Source organism: Protopterus annectens, chromosome 2.part0 (genome assembly GCF_019279795.1).
Source record: "Protopterus annectens isolate FY-2018-M chromosome 2.part0, PAN1.0, whole genome shotgun sequence".
NCBI classification, from domain to species: Eukaryota; Metazoa; Chordata; order Ceratodontiformes; family Protopteridae; genus Protopterus; species Protopterus annectens.
Genome location: NC_056728.1, coordinates 737391809 through 737409640, shown reverse-complemented (window position 1 = coordinate 737409640; position 17832 = coordinate 737391809). Strand labels below are relative to the sequence as shown.

Here is a 17832-nt window from a genome sequence, read left to right as displayed (position 1 = left end):
GATTAACTTCACAAACGACACACTGTAGAAGAAAAACAAACCATGGTAATAGCAATGGAACACCAACCCCAATGAAAGCCAAAATACATGCATGTTGCCCCCCTTTTTGCTAATCTAGTTATGGCTGAATGGAAGGAGAGATATATCCTCCAAAGTCCATTTAGAAACTCTTAGGGGTTATATACCCAATTTTTGGATGATATCTTCCTTTTTTGGAATAACTCCATGGATAATCTTGAGAAATTTTTGGAGTATTTGGACTCGATGGTAGAATTTCTGTCCTTTACTTCACATTTTCATAGCAATTACATCCATTATTTAGATATATCACTATCTAAGGACAGAATTAGGAGCCAATCTGTATCCAATATTTATAGGAAGCCTACATACTTGCACTTCACCAGCTGGCATCCACTGCATCAAAAGAAAGCAGTGGTTAAAGGCCAGCTGGTGGGTGAGAATGGCACGTATGGTATCAGATCTGGAGAAATTTATGTGTGAATGTGAGAAGATCTTAACTATGTTCAAAAATAGAGGCTATCCAGATGGATTTTGGAAGAGACAAAATGGTGTATATGTGCCAATTTTGAATTCTGGTAGTGTCAACTATGTCTTGAATAATAGAGAAAATGATTTTGGCAAAGTTTGTTACATTTCCACCTATAATTTGGGCAGTGGAGCCATCAAACACATCATTGAGAAAAACTGGTTAATTTTCGCAACTGATAATGAAGTGTATAGTAAGCTAATTGCAAAGACAGATGTTAAGCCCACCTTTATATATAGGAAAGGAAGATCATTTAAACAATTTTTAGAAAATAGGGGGGGGGCTTCTAAATGTACAAGCACATTATTGAATGGAGCAAGGAAATGTGGATGTTGCACACAATGTCCATTCATTATGGTTAGTGACCATTTCACAATTGCTAATGTTACGTATTTGGTCAAAGGGAGGTACAATTGTGAGACCAACAATGTTGTTTATATTGGACAATGTTCATTATGTTCAAGTTTCTACATAGGGAAAACTATGAGAAGGCTACATGAACGTATATATGAGCATTGTTTAGATATTAGGAATTGTAAAACGAGTAACGCTTTGTATAGACATCTAAAAGATAACCCCACTTATTCTTTTAAGTTTATGATTGTGGAAAAATTGGTTAAAGATATACAAGGGAGAGTAGTGGATGTGGATGAGCACTTGACTTTAGCTGAACTTAAATAGCAAATTGTATTAAATGCAACTCAACATCCAGGGCTCAATGATAGTTTATCCATACTCCCTGTATTGAAATTAAAGCGTTTAGAGTATAAATGATTTTTATTGGAGGGTAAAAACATGTGATTTTTTTTAAATTTTTATTTAAGCATTTTAATGTATTTAGTAGTTTGAGTTCAGAGGAAGTTCCAGTAGGAAAGAAAGCACTAAAGTCAGTGAAACGTGTGTTTTTTACGAATAGACTGCATTTTCAAGTATTTTGGCTTCCGTTGTAGGCTGGTGTTCCATTGCTACTACCTTGGTTTGTTTTTCTTCTACAGAAGGTCAGTGATTGTCATTAAAAAAATCTTAGTATAGTAATGACTGTATATCCCAAGACCAGCACAAAGGTAATTATTGCACATTGACACCACCATGCCACATTGAATGTCTGCACTGAGCACTGGCCCTATGTTCTGTTTTCAGCCTTTGCTTCCTTGAGCTGTTAAGGTACTTTATCAGTCATCATTGATGGTCATACAAACAGCATACGCAAAAAAAAAAACTGAGAGAGAAGGGGCATGTTATATATACACTGAGGCTTTAGAGAGGACTGCATCTTGTAGTTAAGAAGAGAAAGAGCATGTAGAATATTTGTGAAAAGCAGATATGCAGTGCTGTAATGTATTAAACATGCATGGTCTGCTGTACTACACCTGCAGTCAGCCCACTCTCCTGTTAGTAATCCTTTTTTTTTTTTGTCTCATTTTGACTTTAAGGAATCAGATGTCCCTTCTTCTACTACCTGTTCAGGTAGCCTATTCCACCTTTCCGCCATTCTATCTTGAAAGAAATTTCTTCTCAGTTTTAGTTGAAAGTGCCACTTCATCTTCCAGTTGCACCATATCCTCCTATCCTGTAATTGTCTTCTCTTTTACATGAAAATCTTCCCTTCAGTATCATCCCTAGTTTCTTCTTTCTCTCCACCAGCCTCACTTCACCAGCCTCACTTCATATTTCAGATTATCTATATTTTATAGCACTTAAGTAGCCATCATGTGTAAATCTTCAACCAGCCGAGTGTTTTTTAACAAGGCATTGTACCCACGCCCTATACACAGTTTTCATATCCTCATGATCCATAAGTAATCCATCATCTGAAGTTGTTGTCTTCATTTGCTCTTCAACCTGTGGGACACAGATCTGCAATGGATCCAACTGGCCACATTTCTCCAACATTGGATCAGATCTCCAAGCTCCTCCCATACCCATAATGCATCATGCCTCCTTCCTGCCTTCAAATCTCATTTGCCACCCTCATTACAAGCATCATGGTCCACTGTTCCAGGCTGTTTTGGGTAAGTGTGTTTAATTTAGTGATTTAGATTCTCTTTCTATCTAAAAATCTCTCTTTCTATCCTTTTCCTATCACCTTCCCTTTCGCGTTTCGTGTCGGTTAAAAAAAAAGCTTTCCTTGCTCTCGCTGTTCTATCTCTAGTTGTGTGTGTGTGTTTCTATTTGGGCCTCTCTCTTAGATGTCGGAGACGCCCAAACCAGGCTTCTGCAAGTGCACGGAGAGTGGCCATAAGCTTTCCCGAGCTGATGGCCACAGTGTGTGTTGTTTGTCTAGGGGTTGCCCATCTTGATTCCTCCTGCTCGATCTGCTCGCAGTTCAATCCCCGCACATTGATCGACAGGAGGAATAAACTTATTCTGAAGGGCCTTCTTCCTCCACCTACTACAGGGGCCCAGACCACCCCTTCTACTTCTTCTTTGGCTGCTACTTCTGTCTCACCCTGGCCTTTGGGACTAAACCTCCTGCTAAGAGGACCGGAGACAGAGATAAGCACAAGCATAGAGACAGGCCGAGGAAGCGGTTCCCAGACAGATCTTTGTCAGCTGAACCACCAACCAAGCTCCACTCAGCTCCTAATGTTGGGTTTCCCCGACTCTGTTCTCCTTGTGTTTCTTCCCAGAGCCAGAGGTGCCTCAGAGCTGGTCCCTGGCATCAACGTCACCTCACCTCCTCTCTAGGCCGGTGTCAATGGCATCTTCCTCCAGATCCAACCACAGCCTTTCTGAAGCCGAGGTGGACAGGATGATGTGGAAATTCATCCACACCCAGATAAAGATGGGAGTCTTGCCTGCTCCCTCTCCCTCCAGAGCGGGGGGTGTGCAGTCCACCTTCATCCCGAGTACTGCATCTCTCCGACCCCTGGTTTCAGAGTCCTCGGATGCAAGGACCCTCGGCATTGAGGGGTCGGCACAGACAGTACCTGGTCCCTCAACGCCAGCTGTTAACCTTGAGCAGGTCGGATCTGACGAGCTCAGATCCATCTGGCACTCGTAGCCGTAGCCTCAGTGCTGAACCTGAGAGGATGGTTTTGACTTCGATTTTTGCGGAGCAGAGCCTTCCAATTGAAGTTTTGGCACCTGGAGGTTCAGCTCCGGCTCCGCTTTGATCCAGAGGATTACAGACCTGACCATAGCCCCAACTAAGGGGGTTCATTCTCTTTCTGACTTTGAAATAGTGGAGAGGGTTCTCTCGATCCCATGGAGACCCATGGCAATCTCATCCTCGGAATCCGTCCTGGCTCCCTCTGTTTCTGGTCCAGAGTCCACCATCCTTCTACCTCAGGGACAGCCTGCTGCCTCTCCAGCCCAGGGAGCTCCCACATGGGAACAGCTAGACGTTTTCAAGGGTATGCATGCATTTGATTGGCCGGTGGACGGTCGATCGGGTTATTGCTGAAAGCAGTGCGAAAAAAACTCAAAAAAGCAATCACACTTGTTGCAAATTTCAAAATATAGCCCCCTTTTTGACCCATGGTAGCGCTTGTTTAGGTGATAGAGCAGTTGTAAATGTCGAATTCGGTGATTTGTACAACATTCCAACTGTTCAGCATTACGAAATTTGCGGATAAAACTCTGTGTACTGCATGATCTAGCAGTGTGCGCACAACTAAATGAATGTATCTTGTTTTTGAGTCCTCCCCAGAGACCCCCATGAGGAGGTTTCTTATAAATGCACTTAGACTCCCCACCGTAGTCTCTCACTGAGGACCCTGACTTGGAGGAAGGGGAGGGTTCCCCCAATCACCCCCAGAGGATGTCTCATTTGGGGGACATTATGGAAATCCTGCCAGAGCACGGGGGGCAGCACAGGGGGGGTTGTCTGTCCAAAAACTCAACCCTGATGAGTCTGTGTTTCTGGGGGCATTTGGCACAGGACCCTCTACTTCCTGGGTGTCCCCTCCCACAGATCCTGTAGTGGATCTTGTTACATCTTAGGAGTGGAAGGAGCCCAACACAATGGAGCCTATCCCTAAATGCCCTGATAAGGTCCTCAGTGCCCCTAATTACAAACCACACTAGTCTAAGGGACCCACTGTAGATGCCATGGTGGTGGCGGCCACCAAGGAGTAGTTCACACAGGAGGTCTCCACAGTCCATCCCGCCGGACTGAGAGTCTAGGACCTTGGACCATTTCGGGAAACAGGCCTACTTTTCAGCAACATTCTCAGTATGTGCGCTGAACTACATGGCACATGTTATTAAGCTTCAACGAGACTTAATGAAGGAGGTCACTGAATCTACCCCAGGGTCCATGTCTGCAGAGGATAGGAAGGTTTTCTTCTCTCAAATGGATGCCCTCACTTCCACTGCCAATACTTCTATGCAGCTTCTTTATCATGCTACTGAAGGTGCCGCCAGAGCTGCAGGAGCAGGCGTTGCCATCAAGCGTCATGCCTGGCTCTGACTTTGTACCTTCTCGGAGCTCTTCAAGGCATCATTTACAAATGCCCCATACAATGGTTCCACTCTCTTTGGAAAGACGGTACGAGATGCATTGGTTCAAAGTGAGAAGGATAGGAAGGCTCTGCTGTCGGAATCCGCTTCTCAACCTCCCTCCCAACGATCCTTCTCCAGGAATCATCGGGGGGGGGGGTGAAGAAGATGTAATTCCAGAAGTCTCAAGGTTATTCCCAGGATGCTCGGGACTCTCCTTCCCCCAGAGGCAGAGGGGGATTTGACAGATGCCACTCTCAAGGCAGAGGGGGCCCGAGGAACTAAGGGTCTCGGAACTCATTCTTGGACAGGCCCACACAGCAAACTGGTGCTCGTCTCTGGAGGCAGTTGGGGGTTGACTATTGCTACATCCAGCAGCCTGGAAGTCTATCACAGATGATCATTGGGTGCTGTGAATCATATCCAGAGGATACTCAATTCCCTTCCTGCAAAGGCCAGTTATGGCCAAAAGCCTCCCGGACGTTCCACCCACACAAAGGGCGGCAGTAGCACAGGAAATTTCCAAGCTGCTAGAAAAACGAGTCATCCAGCCCGTCCCCCAGACCAGTCTGGGGTAGGCATTTATTCCAGGTTCTTTTTAGTGCCAAAGAAAACGGGGGTCTTGAGGCCAATTCTGGATCTCTCTACCTTGAACCTGTCAGTTGCCAAGATGAAATTCTGGATGGTCACACTGCAGTCTATCCAGCCTTTCCTGCAGGAGAATGACTGGATGTGCTTAGTAGACTTCCAAGACATATACTATTGCATCAAAATGGACATAAGCTTCCAGAGGTTTCTCTGCTTCTGGCTGGGGGCCAGTCATTACCAATTCAGAGAGCCACCCTTTGGTCTCCTCACAGCCTCACATCACATGAACAGGGTGTTCACCAAAGTGATGGTGGTGGTAGCAGCTCACCTGCACTGCAGGGCTTCCAGGTCTTCCCCTACCTGGATGATTGGCTCCTTTCTGCCTCCTCCAGGCATTGACTCTTCCAAGCCAGGGATTTCCTCATCCAAACCACCCACCAGTTGGGTATTAGCATCAATCTCAACAAATCCCTGTTAGAACCAGTTCAAGTTCTGGACTTCATTTGAGTCCGGTTGGACTCCATTCAGACCAGAGTTTTCCTGACACCCAACAGACTTCAGTTCCTCAAACTTCATGTCTGGCATATTCTTCAGGTCCCATCTCCTCCAGCGGAGTTTGTTTTAAGGGCATTGGGCATCATGGCAGCCACGATCACCCTCATTCCCACAGTTCAGTTGCACATGAATGTGCTCCAATGGACTCTGGTGGTCCAGTGGTCATTTCTAGACCTATCACTGTCACATCCTGCTCATCTCTCATGAGCATGCACAGATTCTCATCTCTGGTAAATTCAGTCCCTGGATCTTCTTCACGGTCAGCCGTTCATTCTTCCCACCCCTCTGACCACGGTGACCATGGATGCCTCCCTGCTTGGGTGGGGTGGAGCATTGCTTAGGAAGGACAGTTCTAGGCATGTGGTCTTTCCTGGAGACCCAGTTGCATGTCAACATCCTGGAGGCAGTGCTATTGGCAATTGCAAGTTCTTCAAGCACATCTTTCCCTAGGGACAATTGCCATCCAGACAGACAACATGTTGGTAGTGTGGTACATCAAAAAACAGGGAGGAACCATGTCTTACCTCTTTGTCATAGAGCCATGAGATTGTGGGAGTGGGCAATCTCCACCGGCCGCTTTCTGATTGCAATTCACATTCCAGGGAGGTCCAACATTCTAGCGGACAGGCTCAGCAGGTCTAGCCTGATGCCTTACAAGTGGTCTCTAAATCCTTCAGTAGCAAAACAGATCTTTCTAAAGTGGGGTCAGCCTTGCTGCAATCTCTTTGCCTCTCCTTCCAATGTGAAGTGCAGTGAGTTTTTTGCTCTGATTCCCCCCTCCAGGGGAGTCCCCAGAGACGATGTGGTTCATGCTTGGCCCTCCGATCTCCTCTATGCTTATCCTCCACTTCCCCTGATTCCAAAGTTCATTCAGAAAGTGAAACATCATCCTCATTGCCCCTTTCTGGCCTTGCCAAGTATGTTTCCATTCTCTGTGGTCTCGCATAGTGTGTCCTCCCTGGATGTTGGTTCTGGATCTCCTTTCTCATCCTTCAGGGATTCCACATCCAGATCTGGCCAGTCTGAGGCTGACCACTTGGCTGCTCCATTTCCCATGATAGTTAGGACTCCTGGGCTGTCTTCTCTGATTAAGAAGGTCTTGGTAGCGGCTTATAGATCTTCCACAAGGAAGGTCTGTTCGAGTAAGTGGAATCGTTTCTCAATTTGGGCATCATGGTGATTTGTATCCCTTCACTGCTCTGATTCCTGTTATCATGGAGTTTCTGGCAGGCATTTTTCACCAGGGTGCCAGTTCCTCTACGGTTCAAGTTAAGTGGGCAGCTATTCCCAGTTTCCACATAGGGGATAATTCAGCTTCTCTATGGAAGTTCCTAGAATTTCTTGACACTACCACCACTTTTTTGACTTTCACTCATAAGGTGTTCTATGACAATATGGAATTTTGGATGTAGTCACTCAAAAAGTTGATCATGGTTTCTGCTCAAAGGTGTTTCGGAAGGACATGTTTTCCAACTCCTATTTGCATTTTTCCAGTGCCCATTCCTTACATTATAAGTTAGAGATAGCCTGATATCCCTTGATGAGGACTTTGAAAAAGAATGTAAAACCCTGGAAGGTTACTTTTTGGATAGAGGATATCCCATCCACATAGTGAAAAAATGTAGGCAGGAGGTTAAACAGAAAAGGGGGTGAGATATATTTTCCCTTATTAGAGAGGGGCCCCCTTGTGACGAGTGATTTGAGGACCAGGCCTGAAGAGTCGGTTAACATCAACAGAATTTTTTTGTATGGAATTTGGTGGTGATGCCCCCCACTTGAGTCAGTTGATTCAAAGTGAGTGAGGGAAGTTTTTGGAATTTACAGATTTGGATGTTATCAAACATGAACCCTTGCTCTTTGTGTATAGAAAGGGTAAAAACTTGAAGGATATGTTTGAGAACAATCAATATAATATAGGTTCCAACCATCGTAAGAAAATTGGTGCATATGGTTATGGTATATGTACACAATGTGCCTTTATGGCAAATTGTGAAAAGAGTTTCCTCACTAGTAGAAGGAGGGATATCCATAACAATATGTATTCAAATTGTAATACTTCTGGGGTTGTCTGCATTGCTATTTGTAAAAATTTGTCAGGCATTTTACCTTGGAAAAACGGAGAGGAAGTTGAAAAGATGTGTGTAAGAACGCCTTTATGATGTTAGGACCATGAATGAGTGGAATGCCCTTTACAAGCACACATTAGTTTGCAATGGGGCTAGTTTTATATTCTTTGTGGTCGAGCAGGTACCCATGGACAAAAGGAGTGGTCCATGGGAGGCTAGACTGGAGTATGGGGAGCTATTTTAACAGGTTGCCCTGGACTCCGGGAGACCACCGGGGCTTAATGACATCAGTTTATCTTCACTTTTAAAACTCAGGGCAGCCAAGTTGTGATTTTTTTATGCATTATGTGTTTATTTAGGAAATATATATATTTTTAGAAAAATTATTTAGTAGATCTACAATTTTGAAAGGGGATATATGGTTCAAGTAGGCTTTTAATAAAATGGAATGTTTACTTTAAATTTTATCATGTAACTTAATTGAATTATTAAAATATGGTGCTGATTGGTTTGTTGTGGTTTTTAAATTATATTTAAACGCAGTGGTTTTATGTATGGTTTTATCTGATGAAGTCTATGATTATTTTGTGATGAAAACGGCTGTTAACCATTTTGTTGGTGTTAATTTTCTTGGGATTAAAGCCTTCTTTGCCTAGCTGCATCTTTTTGGACTGGTGTATTTTTTCATTTATTGTTTTTTTACACCTGTTCGTTTATTGTGGAAAACCTGTATCTAAGGTCAACATTGCCCGTTGGATTTCTCAATGTATTCTTTTGGTGTATTCAACTAAAGGATTGTCCCTGCCTGGTCAAGTTAAGGTGCATTCTACTAGGTCTATGGCTGCTTCAGTTGCCTTTTGGTCCAGAGTTTCTGTGGATGACATTTGCTCTGCAGCTACTTGGGCATCTTCACATACTTTTATCTCCCATTACAAGTAATTCACAGACCAGAAAACCAAGGTCAAAATCCACACAGGCTGTATTTATTGAGCGCTTTCGTCTCTAAAGTAAAGTAGAAACTTCATCAGAATAAAACAAACACCATACCCAACCAATGTTGGGTATGGTGTTTGTTTTATTCTGATGCAGTTTCTACTTTAGAGACAAAGGCGCTCATTAAATACATCCTGTGTGGATTTTGACCTTGGTTTCCTGGTCTGTGAATTACTAGTTTGTGTGGTGAAGTGTATCTCCCATTACAAGTTGGACCTTCTCTGCTCTGTTACAGAATATCCTTCCATGAGGGCCACCCAGGTGTTTGCTAGCTGGGGACTCTGTCCTACAGGTTGAAGAGTAAATGAAGACAACAACTTCAGATAAAGAAGGTATGTACTCACCATAACCTTCCATCTGAGTTATTGCTCTTCATTTGTCTTCAACCGTTCCTCCCTCCTTCCCCCCTGCCTTATGTGGGCTCTGTGGTAGTCTGGCTGGAAAAGACATGGCCCGTCTTTTGGCATAAATGGTCATTCCTTTTATAATGCTATCTGGATTATTGTACCAAGGGATAAAACGTGTCAGGTTGGGTTGCTAGGATGAGCAGTAAACTCGATCTGAAGGGAGGAAGGAGAATAGGGGGCAATATGGGTAGGGAAGGAGCTTGGAGCTCAGATCCAATGCTGGAGAAATGCAGCTAAGTCGGATCAGTGTCCCACAGGTTGAAGACAAATGAAGAGCAGCAACTCAGATGTAACGTTATCGTGAGTACATAACTTTTTACTGTACATCTCAAACCTTTGTTAACTGTACAAATAGTTCACTCTATGTGAATAATTCATCAGTGGTAATTAAAATACAACAATACATTTTACCTTTACCCTTGACTTTGGTACCCTTTCCAAGATATGCACATATCTCTTGTTACAGTCAAGATACACACCTTCATGCATCCTAACATTGATAGCAGGCCACGGTCTCATAAACCATTCAGTGCACCTAAGCTCTTTCTCCTTCAGTGTAACTTCATCTCTGCTGTAGACAAATATTCTCTTGTAATTGAGACCACATTTGTATCTGAAATGTAAACTCGGGAAGAGAATATCTACAACACAGAAATTATGTAGCATTGTATGTAGTAGTCCTCAGTACTATAAGAGTTAAAAGGACTACTACTTTCTTGACTATTAGTTTTCTTTCTTTCCTCAAGAAGTTGTTATCCTTAATTTCATATATAAGAACTAATCGTAAATACCAACATTTGCTTTTCATTTTGTTATATGGATCCCAGTTTGATACTTTCTTGAAATCCAGGTTTGCTATATTCATGCAACTGCTTTTATTACATTCTTTTTTGTTAATCTTGTTAAATTTTTAGTTGCGATAGAGCTTGTGTAAGTATAAATTGCATAATACAAAGTTTACACTACAATTAAATGAAACATGAAATATTTTAAATATAGCAAACATTTCTGTTATTGTCTTCTTTCATACTATGAATGATTTTCAATGGAGTAAAGCACAGAAAGTAAAAAGAACACAACTCTAAGCAAATTAACAACAGAAGCAACAAATTAATCTAATTACTAATGATAACATAATCTGTTTTAGTATAATCAAAGTAAAATGTAATTCTTGCAACAGTCAAAATACAGAATCATTGTTTTAACAAATTGTTCTCATTCAAAGAATTGTCATTTAGAATTATTTGTTTATTTTATATTTGTTAACCGGGAAAGTCCGACTGGAATCAGGTCCATTGTCAGCGGAGGCCCGGGGAGAAAAGCTCCAAATGTAACAAAACAAGTGTAAATACAGTGAAATTATTACAGTGAGTTATCACAAAACTGAGATTTGTTTAACGATATGTACACACAGGTACATGTTTTTCTCACATACACACAGCAAAGGTTGGAAACAAGTAGCTGAGAAAGAAATAGTTAAAGATTTCATCTGAAAAGGAAGACATATATTAAAGGTGGTTATCATACATGGTGTAGTGTTAACTTTAAATCTTTCCAGTAGGTGGGGTGATGCACAGAATTTTAAACAGAGAGTCAAGAGTTTTATTCTTGTAATGAAGTTCTCATTTATGAATTATGTTTGAGTGGGGGTTAGTCAGGGTTTGTACAGGGACAAAGCCACTGCATTTTTAGGTATTTTCTAAGGGATTTTTTGAATTGGCATAAGGAGGGGTCAGTGGTGAGTTCAGCAGGAAGGTAGGTTCCAGTTTTTACCAACAGAGTTGGAGAATAGGGATTCACCAGCTGAATTTTTGCTTTTAACAGTTTGCACTAGCAATTTTTTGGAAGAGTGAAGGGATTTTAGGTTACTGTAGAGGGTGATATTTTTCAGTATGGGTGTACTGTCTGGGTTGGTAGAGGATTTTGTGAACAACTATTAGTTGTTTTATTGCAGTTGCTAGGGTAGTTCAAGCCAGTCTAACGACTGAAGGTTAAGGCAGTGATAGGTTCTATAAGCTGATCCTGTGGCAAATCTGGCAGTGTTATTGTAGCACCTAGTTAATTTATTGAGGTTTGATTTGCTTAGGTTTACAAAGATGGGTGAGGCATAAAGAAGGGTCGATAGCAGATGTGTACAGGCAATAACAGTTCTAGCAGATGGGGTTAGGAATGGTTTAATCTTATATAAAGAGTCTTTTTTATTAACTGTTTTAATAGTTTTGTCTGTGTGAGCATCAAACTTGAGGTTGTTGTCGATGATCACTCCCAGTAGTTTAGTACTAGGTTCTGGGGAAATTATGGTGCCATTGTTACATATTATGGTGAGAGGTGGTGAGGGGACCTTGTGACTGGGGGAGAAGAGTAATAGTTTGGTTTTATTTGGGTTTAATAGTAGTTGGCGACCAGTGAGTCAGTTCTGTACTTTGTTGAAAGTGATTTGGGACAAGGATTGTAAATATGTGGGGGAGGAGGCAGAGCAGATTAGGGTTGAGTCATCTGCATACTGAATACAAGTTGCATCAGGGATGACTTTGTACAGGTCATTAATGAATATGGAGAATAGGGGGGGACCTAAGTGGACTTCAAGGGTGACTGGTAAAAGGGCCGATAGGTTATTCTTCCATAGTACAGCTTGTTGTCTGTCAATTAGGTAAGAATGAAACCATGTAATTGCTAGGTTATCTCTGGAGAGTGATTTTAATGTGTTTAAAAGTAGCTGGTGATTTACCATATCAAATGCCTTGGATAGGTCAAGGAAGAGGGCTGAGGCGAGCTTGTTGTTATTACGGTTTTGATTTATTGTATGGGAGAAGGAGAGAAGGGCTGAGGTTGTACTATGGCAAGGTCTAAATCCATGCTGGGAGGGGGCTAGGAGAGTGTTCTAATTCAGATAGGCAAGAAATTGCTTGTGGATACATTTTTCTATTATTTTAGCCAAGGGAGACAGAATGGCTATAGGCCTATAATTTGAAAGTTCAGTGGAATCTCCCCCTTTATGAAGAGGCACAATGTGGGAGATTTTCCAGATGTGGGAGATATAGGCTTTGCAGATAGTTCTATTGATTAAAATTGATATGGGGTATGCTATTTCATTAGCGGCCTTTTGGAGATATTCTGCAGGTAGTAGGTCTGCTGAAAGGGTGGTGGGTTTCAGTTTTTTAAGTAGGGACTTAATAAAAGATGTTGGTACTGGATCAAGCTTAAAGGGGATCTTAGGTGTGGGGTTGGTCGTGCTTAGGGTATAGGGAGATAGCTTACTGGCTAGGGATTGCACAGTTTCTGTAAAGAAAGTGTTAAAGGTGTTAGCAACAATTTTAGGAGGATGTTGGAGGGTAGTTAAGGGGGTAGGGTTAGTTGATTGGCCTGGGTGGAGAAGTTTGTTTATGCCTGACCAGAATTTTTGTGGTTGATTTTGGTGCTTTTGTTGCAGATTATAGTAGTAATTATTTTTGTCTTGCATAATAGACTTCTTTGCATCATTTCTCAGCTGTTTATATATAAGGTGGTCTTTTGGGGACTTAGTGGTTCTCCAGGAGGTCCACACTTTGTTTCTGCTAATAATTTTTTGTCTTGTATCATTAGACAGACATGGTGCTACTTTGTTATTGGTTATGATAGTGCGTGGGGGAGCATGGTTATCCAGGATAGCAAAAAATGTAGAGTTGAAGTATGAGACTGCTTCATCTAGTGGAAGTAGCCATAAATTGGACCAGTCACATGTGTTAAGTTCATTCTGAAATTTAGTCTGAATAAAGTTCTTACAACTTCTAATGGTTTTAAAGGAAGATTTTTGAGGGATGTCATTTCTTTTCCTGATTATATAGGTCAGGAAGTGATCACTAAAGTCCACGGGTAGGGTACCTGTTTTATATATCTGGGGTAGGTTGTTTATTAATATCCAGTTTAGGATACTTTCTTTTCTGTTAGGCTTATTGATTCTGGTTGGGGAAGATATCATCTGGGAGAAGCCATGCAAATTTATATGGGTGGAAGGGAAGTCTGAAGAGCAAGCATTCCAGTTGATATTAACATCCCCGAGAATAATAGTTTTCTGGGGGCAGGTAGTGGAGAGCCATTGGAGGATACCCTCCAAGGTATTTGCATTGTCACCTGGGGGAATATAGATACATGCAATGTTTACAGATTTGCGTTTGTTGAGTTGGACCTTTGTGATGAGTATTTCTGCATTGTTAGTAAACAAGGCATTTGGGGTACTAGTTTTGGATACTTCCAGAGTGGATTTATACAAGATGGCTACCCCCCCCTTTCTTAGAGATGTGATGATGTCTTAATATATTGTACCCTGGGGGTATAATCTCATTATCAATGGTAGTAGGCTTGAGCCAGGTCTCAGTAAGGCATAGTATATCAGGGGAGTGGACATCTAGGAGGGCATGTAAGTAGTGACATTTCTTGTTTATACTTCTAATGTTTAGGTGACACACTAGGAGTGAGTTGGGGGCATTATTTGAGTTTCATAGCCTAATATGGGTGTTATTTGTGGGGCTGATAGTAACAGGTGGGGTTGGGCCTGGGTTAGGGTGGATGTCACCATCCACTATGAGGTTAGGTAGTAATCTAATAGCAGGTTTCTGGAGTTTTAATAATAGTTTGTGGTAGTATTTAGTTCTAGGATTAATATATGAAACACAAATGGTATGTTGAGTTTTTGCATTAGAAGAGTTTGATGAGAGGGGGGATAGTGGTTGGTTAGAATTATGTGTCTGATTAGTACTACTGGTTTTGATTCTAGGGTAGTGGGTGCCAGGGAGGTGTTGGTATTCATAGGCTGTGAGAAGATAGAGAATTATAAGTGGGGTATTAGGCAGTAAATAGGATTAGAGTTTGAAGATTTATTAAAAGTATGTGTAGGCATTGTAGGGGTATTTGAGTAATGCTTGTTTAAAATAGAGTTGGGGTGTTTATAATTAGCATATAGTGAGAGACTGGAGAGAGTTGGAGTAATAGGGCTGAGTCCTGTGAGTGATTGGTTAATGCTGATTGATTCTGATGAGTGGGAGTGGTGTCAGATGAGGGAGAGTGCAAGGTGATGTGTAGGACACCTGGGGGTGGGTGGGAATTGGGGGCAGGGTAGGGTAGCGGAGTGAGCCCGCAAGGCGAATGGAGCAGGTAGAGCCAAAAGAAGAAGATCAAGGAGAACAATCAGTGGAGTGCTGAAGTCTGTAGGTAAGTGTGTTGAGATATATAAGAAGGTAAGAGGCTTAAAAAAGAAGTGGGATTATAGCAGAGTGATATAAAGAAATATTTATATGGTTATACTGGGACCACAGTGTGAGAGAACAATAACAAAGAGATGACTAAGAACTGTGTTAGAGGGATTCAATGAAGAAGAGGTAAAGGGATTTAGAGACCCTAAAGCTAATAGTATGGAGCCACCTAGTGGGCAGGTGGGGCACTTGGCTGCACTAATAGTATTCTGCCACCTAGAGGGCAGTGGGCTACTTGCATGCAAGCACACTACTGGGGATTCCTATGAAGCAAGGCAAAAAAGCTAAGTCAAAAGATGGTGCTTTTTTATATCAGGCTTTTTGATACCTCTGTAATTAAGCAGGAGTGGGAGGGGAGGTGTGCAGGTTCAAGGTGGGGGAAGGGATAGACACAAATTAATGCAAGGTTGTGAGCCAGAAAAACTGGACTAAGCCAGCTGCTAAAAAGAAAACAGGAAAACCAAGCTAAGTTAATTGCAGGTCAGTGTGGTGCAGTATTTACCTACTAACTACAAATGTTATACTACTACTACTAATCTAGTACAGAGTGGTGAAAAGGACCACCTCTTCTGCAGGGAAAAACAAAAGAAGTATGCTACCCATCTTTGTCAAGCAAAGTTCTTCATTAGCACTCTTCAAGAAAAATCTTGATGAGTGGATGGGAAATAGGAAATACACCCCGGGATCACTTCTGTGTCTCTGCTGGACAGTGGCACAGGAAAATAACTTTCTTGGATGGTGTAAGCTATGGAACCTTGCTGGTTAGGCTTATGTAGGCCCTTGGGCCAATAGCCTATTACCTACCTATGAACCTATGAAAAGCAAAAGAAGTATGGGCTGCAGGTACATAGGTAAACTTTTTCCAAGAGAAAGTAGTTTTAAGTAATTGACCTAGGAGTACTATAGGAAGAGAGAAATGGGGGGGCAGTAGTGTGCACACGTACAGTGAAAGGGGAAACCGTCTTCAGTTTGGAGGACAGATTAAGTACAATTCTAACATACACTAGTGTAGCTGAAAGCACTTTAGTGTTCCACCGACGCAGGATCTCTCAGTGCAGGGCAACAAGACAGCCTTGGGTTGATTGGAGGTTGGCTAAGACAAAGGATGTAATTTTTGCTGAGGGGAACTAGTGTAGCTGAAAGCACTTTAGTGTTCCACTGACGCAGGGTCTCACAGTGCAGGGCAATGAGACAGCCTTGGGTTGATTGGAGGTTGGCCAAGACACAGGATGTAACTTTTGCTGAGGGGAACTAGTGTAGCTGAAAGCACTTTAGTGTTCCACCGATGCAGGGTCTCACAGTGCAGGGCAACAAGACAGCCTTAGGTTGATTGGAGGTTGGCCAAGACACAGGATGTAACTTTTGCTGAGGGGAACTAGTGTAGCTGAAAGCACTTTAGTGTTCCACCGACACAGGGTCTTACAGTGCATGGCAACGAGACAGCCTTGGGTTGATTGGAGGTTGGCCAAGACACAGGATATAACTTTTGCTGAGGGGAATGCGAGCACACTACTGGGGATTCCTATATTCCTAGAATGTTTATATCTCTATTAAGACTTGGCCAAAAAGTTATAATTCACTGTAATACTTTTGGATCTCATGCTGAATGTGCAGGTCTGTAAAAAATAATGAATTCTAAAAATGTAGAAGGGTCAGACTTTTTTTTCAACTTCTCATTACTGTTTTTCTTGAAGTTGCACGATACAAGTGGCAGCTGATCATTTTTAAGACATGAAGGTGTTAGTATAGTAAATAAAACCAAGTATTTACTTAATTGGAATATATTTGCCAACGTGACTTTGCATACGATTGGAAAATCCACCCATTTTTTTTTTTTAAGTTCCAGTTATAAAATAGATGTTACCAGTCAGCATTAATATCTGGAATACACATACATTTATTATTCCACTTTTTAAAAAATACTTCAAGTTCATTGTGGGTTCTAAAATGTTCTGTGTATTAGTTTACAGAAAATCCAAAATGGAGAAGTTGGTTTTGCCAGGAGAATTCAGTGTTAAAAGTTTGGAAAAAGAACAAGTGATCATAGAGTCGTAGTAAGACTTCTGAGTAGACCTTTTATCCATTAACAAAAGCTTATACTGATTAGGTAATTGAAATTTAGATATAGATATATTTATTAAAATTCCTACAACATACATTAATAAGTTAAGAAATGTATTTATTTCTGTATTGAGAATAACCTGAATTTTTGGATTATAAAATTTCTTGTATTTTGTACATCAAAAACAATCATTATTATCCAGCATTTGTTCAGTTTTGAAGTTAAAATATTTGACTGAGAATGTATTTATTTACTTAGAACCATGCTTGCACAAATTGTTCTTATCGACATCCTTTTCTTAATCCACCTGTCTGTAGCTTTCACCAAAGCAAAAGTCTGACTCATGTTTGTAATTATCTATGTTTAATAACAATTCATTCCTTTGACAATGGCACCATTGTAGCCAGCCCCCCAGTGCTTTGGCGCAGTAATATTTTGCAGTTGTATATTATATCATCACACACTTACAAAAGCGAATGATAAATAATCGACCTCCATGTAAGCGAAAGCTTACAACATCGAAACCTCAGAACAGCAATTTTCCAAGGAAAAAAAATGGCTGTTCCAAAATTAAAAAAAAAAAAAAATTTAAAACACTACATAATGTGGGGGGGCTTCACCCCCACACCCTCCCTACTTAAATATACCAACTCTGAGAGTGCACTACAGTGCCGAAAACGGCAAAGTAACGAAAGCGACCAAGCAAATTCTTTCCCAGGGAAAGAATTCACTGAAAAGCTGCTTTGTTATTTTGCCTTTTTGCTCTTTTCGGTTCAATCAAGACACATTTGACAAACTGCGTCTGCGATCTGGTACTAGGAACACGTAAACAGTTAAGGTAAAACTCTAAGAATTTGTTATTGGAGACATCTTTGAGGAAGGTAAATAGTCTAATTTTGGCCAGCAAAATATTGCCTTTATCCACTTAATGGAAAAGTCCACT

At 41.6% G+C, this 17832-nt stretch overlaps 1 protein-coding gene across 1 annotated transcript in view; it reads left to right on the top strand.

The window, feature by feature from the left end:
* The window catches only part of MANBA (mannosidase beta), an 894686-nt gene that overhangs the window by 846047 nt on the left and 30807 nt on the right, over nucleotides 1-17832 (top strand). The window lies entirely within an intron of this gene.